We start from the raw sequence: 5,582 nt of genomic DNA on the forward strand, positions 1-5,582 counted from the left end.
ATCCTATATGTAAAAAAAAGATATAAAAATTTAAAGTACACTTTATACCCTTACAAAATGGGATTTGATTGTAAAATATGAAATATATGATATTATTTTTTAATTTTAAAAATAAAATATTATTTTTTCTATAAATTTCACTATATTTTAAGATAGATAATAAATTTTTAAGCTAACCGGATTAATTTCATCAGTCTGATGACATTGTAATATGGGATTGTGTGGATGTTGAGGAAGTTTGGGTCAACAGACAGACTGGGGCCAAAAGAATCAGGAAAAGGTTACATAATCTTGCAACCTTATATTATGAAGTAAGGTGCATCTTAAAATTCTATAGAAAAGAGTGTTTCGACATCGAAGTACCCTTCAATTGATCATCTCAACTTTGAAATGTATGAACATGAGAGAAAGAAAAAAAACACAAAAAAAAAATGGTGCATCCTATAAAAAGTTATCTGGACCGTCTCTTTTTCAAAACTTTAAAGTGTTTATTGATCTACTAAATTTATACTATTTTTGAAATTTTAAATTTTATAACTAAAAATGAAAATAGATTTTTAAATAATCATATAGTTTCTAACACTCAAACGACATTGCTAGGCAAATTTCAGAGGTACGCCTTACTTCTATGGTATAAAGAGGCAATCTTATACAAACCACACCTAAAGAATTAAAGGTATACTAGCCTTTAAGATAAGGAATATGTCTGTGAGCTGGCCTACCTAAGGAACAGTAGATTCAGATGTAACCCAGGCAGGCAACATGATTGTTTCCTTTTTTTTAATAGAGTGTGGTTTCCATAAGGTTGCAACCTTAAACAATCCAATTAAGACACACCTCCAAATTTTATCTTAACATGTAATTTTCATGGAAATAGTTCTTAGGATTATCTGAAAATTTATTTTTATATTTAATTATAAAATTTTAAATTCTAAAAATAATTAAAATCAAGTAGATCTATAAACATATGAAAATTTTGAAAATGGATAATCTAAATAATGTGTTGCAAGATGCACTATTTTTAGGATTCAATTTTGTTTTTTTGTTTTTTATTCATACATCTTGATGTCGAGATGATCGATTGGAGAGTTTTTCAACATTAAACAACATTCTCCGATGGATTTTTGATATGCATATGTAATTCTACAATTTAAGGTTGCAATCTTATATAAACTTTTTCATTTTATTATTTTTTATAAAATATTTTGAGCTCAAATTTTGTAAAGAGGTGGTATGGATTTCGGCCCATAAATACAACACGTACAAAAAACTAAAAATAAAAATAAAAATAAATTGCGCCCACCGTTGTAGGTTAACGCAAGCCGTCAATTGCATTGATCTTGCCTGTCAAATAAACTTAAGTAACAAAAATATCAACCGGTCGTTGTAGTATAGTGGTGAGTATTCCCGCCTGTCACGCGGGTGACCCGGGTTCGATCCCCGGCAACGGCGTCAATGTTTTTATCCGCGTGCGATCGAGGGAATGCATTTTTTTTTTTTTTATATCTTTTTGTTTTTTTTTTTTATCTTTTTGTTTCTTACTTTTTTTAAATTTTTTTATCTTTTTGTTTCTTACTTTTTTTAAATTTTTTTATCTTTTTGTTTCTTACTTTTTTTAAATTTTTTTATCTTTTTGTTTCTTACTTTTTTACTTCTCTTTTTTTCTTTTGTTTCTTACTTTTTTAAGGGTTCTGTGTCTTTTTTTTTTAATCTTTTTGTTTCTTACTTTTTAAGGGTGTTTCTTACTCTCTTTTTTTTTATCTCTTTGTTTCTTAATTTTTTTAAGGGTGCCGTTTTTTTTTTTATGTTTTACTTCTTCTTTTTTTATCTTTTTGTTTCTTACTTTTTTAAGGGTGCGTTAATGTTTTTTTCCGCGTTCAATCAAGGAAATGCATTTTTTTTTTTTTTTCTTTTTGTTTCTTACATTTTTTATCTTTTTGTTTTTTTTATATTTTTGTTTCTTACTTTTTTTTATATTTTTGTTTTTTTTTATCTTTTTGTTTCTTACTTTTTTACTTTTTTTTTTTTTTCTTTTTGTTTCTTACTTGTTTTTTAAGGGTGCAGTGTCTTTTTTTTTAATCTTTTTGTTTCTTACTTTTTAAGGGTGTTTCTTACTCTCTCTTTTTTTTATTTTTTTGTTTCTTAATTTTTTTTAAGGGTGCTGTTTTTTTTTAATGTTTTACTTCTTTTTTTTTTATCTTTTTGTTTCTTACTTTTTTAAGGGTGCTTTTTTTTTTATCTGTTTTTTTTTCTTTTTGTTTCTTACTTTTTAAAGGTGCCGTTACTTTTTTATGTTTTTGTTTCTTACTTACTTTTTTTCAGGGTCCGGTTTTTTATCCTTTTGTTTCTTACTTCTTTTTTTTTTTTTATCTTTTTGTTTCTTACTTTTTTAAGGGTGAGGTTTTTTTTTATTTTTTTGTTTCTTACTTACTTTTTTAAGGTTGCGCTTTTTTTAATCTTTTTGTTTCTTGCTTCTTCTTCTTCTTTTTCTTTTTTTTATCTTTTTGTTTCTTACTTTTTTTAAGGGTGCAGTTTATTTTTATGTTTTTGTTTCTTACTTACATTTTTTAAGGGTCCGGTTTTTTATCTTTTTGTTTCTTAGGTCCGGTTTTATCTTTTTGCTTCTTACTTCTTTTTTTTTTTGGTAAAAATTTATATAAGGATGCAACCTTATAATGTAGAACTACGGATGCACCTCAAAAATCCATCGGAAAAGGTAGTTTTAATGTTGAAAAATGCTTTGATTGATCATCTTGATGTCGAGATGTATGACCATGAAAAATAAAAAGATTTTAGGTCTCAGAAATAGCGCATTTTACAATATATTCTACACCGTCCATTTTCAAGATTTTCATATATTTATAGATCTACTTGATTTTAACCATTTTTGAAATTTAAAATTTTATAATTAGATATAAAAAGAGATTTTGAGATAATCGTAAGAACATTTACATTAAAATTATATACTATGATAAAATTTGAAGGTGCACATTCTTTCTACAGTTTACAGACGCATCCGTATGCCAACTACACCCTCTTTTTTTTGTTTCTTACTTTTTTAAGGGTGCGTTTTTTTTTTTTTTATGTTTTTGTTTCTGACTTTCTTTTTTAAGGGTGCGGTTTTTTTTTTTGTCTTTTTGTTTCTTATTTTTTTAAAGGTGCGGTTTGTATAGAGCATAGGCTCTAAACAAGCAAATAAGAGCCTACCTTCAAATAGTGTCGAGAAATGTGATTTCAATATTGGAAATCTTTGTGATAGCTTTAAAATGTATTTTCATATTTATTTATAAAGTTTAAAGCTTCAAAAATAGTGTAGATCATCATATCTATGATATCTTGAAAATCTTGAAAATTGACGGTCAAAAAATGCGTTACAAAATACACTATTTTCAAAACTTACAATCCATTTTCTTCTCATGTCCATGCATCTTGATGTCGAGATGATCAATTTGAAGATATTTGAGCATCAAAACAACCCCTTCTAATGAAATTTTTGACGTAGGCTCAAATTTGATTGTTTAGAGCTTCGGCTCTATATGAACTTTTCACCATTTTTAAACACTATCATTTTATTCTTCTTTCCTTATTTGACAGCATCCTTTAAAGTTTTTTAACCACATATTTTAGTGTTGTTTTTTTATTTTCTTTTTTCCTTTTTTACCACATATCATAAAGTGTTTTAGCTTTGTAGAACCCTCAAATTGATCAATTTAACCTCAAGATACATATTTTTTATTTGACAACATCCTTTTAAACTTTTTTAACCACATCTTTTAGATTTTTTTTTTTTTTTTTTGGTTTTTTTGACCACACACATAATAAAGTGTTTCAAGTTTGAAAAACCCTCCAACTGATCAATTTGACCTCAAGATGTATGGACATCATTTTTTCCCTTTTATTTCTTTCTTTTTTAATCACATCTTTTTTTTGTTCTTTTCTTTTTCAGCCACATCCTTTTAATTTATTTTTTAACCACAAAATTTAGTTTTTTTTTATTTTAATTTTTTTTTGAAAAATTATATGAAATATACCTTGTTTTTCACATAATTGGAAAAAGACCTTCAACTTTTATAAACCTCGTCTATACCATTTTTCTTCAATTTTGATTTTTTTTTACCGAAATAGCCTTCACGGTAATTGTATTACTGTGAATATTGAATTACGATATTTTAAGTACTGTAATGAATACCACATTTTATATGGCATTTAAAATGCCGTGATAACCCCAAGACTTATTACGGTACTCGAATTACTGTAATACTACCTAACTTGAAGTCTTAGGCATCACGGTACTTTAAGTGTCGTGAAGATATTTGCATGTCTTATGATACTTAAAGTGTCGTAACCTTATTGGATGATTTATACGATACAAAGACAACCATGAATATTTCTAAATTTAATTTCTCTTGCGCTTTTTGCAATTTTATTCATCCTAAAAACCATGGTTTCCCATCCCACTCTATCTAACCCCACATCTCTCTTCCTTAGCCTCCTCTCTCTACCTCTCTCTCTTCTTTAGCCTTCTCTCTCTCTTCCTTATCCTCCTCTCTCTTTTTCTCTCTAATTTATCCTCTATTTTCTATCATCTCATTTTATTTTTCAATCTCTGAACGAGGTCTTTGAGAGCTATTTCCCAATCCGTGAGCATCAAATATACACACCAACTCTATTTTATAGGTATGTCATCAAAATAGTCAAGCTTTTAATTATATTTCCTTGGATATGCGATAACATTTTTTTAACAAATATTATGTTGTTTTTTCTATAGTACTTGATGTAGTTGGCTTGGCCATTGTAATTTTTTTGTTTAAAATATTGCATAAATGAACTAGGTTTTTGAGGTTTTGGCTTGTGATATTAACTGATAAAATAATGAAAACTTATCTTTATTCTTTGTTTTTTCTAAATAAAATAAGCCAAGTTTTTGAGGTTTTTTATTGCTAATTCTGAGTTTATGTTTTCTCTTTTTGTCTTTGTTTTTTCTAAACATAAATAATAGCTAATTTGTGACATAAACCAGGTTCAAAACATCCAACTTAAAACCAAGTTGATAACCACCATCACAATAATAAGAATCAAATTAAGCTGGTAATCAAAGCCATATCAACCCAAAATAGTACAGGGTACTCATTTCAACAATACCAACACCAAAGTCCTATTAAAAAACATGCTAAAAAACAATGGAAAACTCGCCCAATTTACCCTAAATTAGATAAAAAACCTAAAATTGGCAATGCTGAACAAAAAAAAAAAAAAAAAAAAAGGGAGAAGATTTCTTATCTCAATGGAGAATCTGATGAGATGAGGGAAATGAGACCAGTGAAAGATTGAGCCTCGAGAAATTTTGAATCAGAGGAGAAGAACAGAGCCACCCTAAAACAGTAAACCGTAATGAAAAAAAGGGCTTCATGGGGCTTTATAAGATACGACATTATTACAATATTGTCAAGAGCTATGTATCCATATAGATGCATATCCATACTGATATGTATCAGTATGATACATATTCATATCCATACATTAACACCCTCTCTTAAACTCAAGATGCTTTAACACAAAGCATATGGAGTTTGAACAACAAG

General features: G+C 27.6%; 1 non-coding gene across 1 annotated transcript; it reads left to right on the top strand.

The window, feature by feature from the left end:
- The first annotated feature begins 1,380 nt into the window (after positions 1 to 1,380).
- TRNAD-GUC (transfer RNA aspartic acid (anticodon GUC)) lies at positions 1,381 to 1,452 on the top strand. The gene has a single exon. It is a non-coding gene; the product is annotated as a tRNA-Asp (tRNA).
- Positions 1,453 to 5,582: the final 4,130 nt, after the last annotated feature.

Source organism: Amborella trichopoda, chromosome 2 (genome assembly GCF_054954075.1).
Source record: "Amborella trichopoda isolate Santa Cruz 75 chromosome 2, AtrichopodaSantaCruz75HAP2 v2.0, whole genome shotgun sequence".
Lineage (NCBI taxonomy): Eukaryota > Viridiplantae > Streptophyta > Magnoliopsida > Amborellales > Amborellaceae > Amborella > Amborella trichopoda.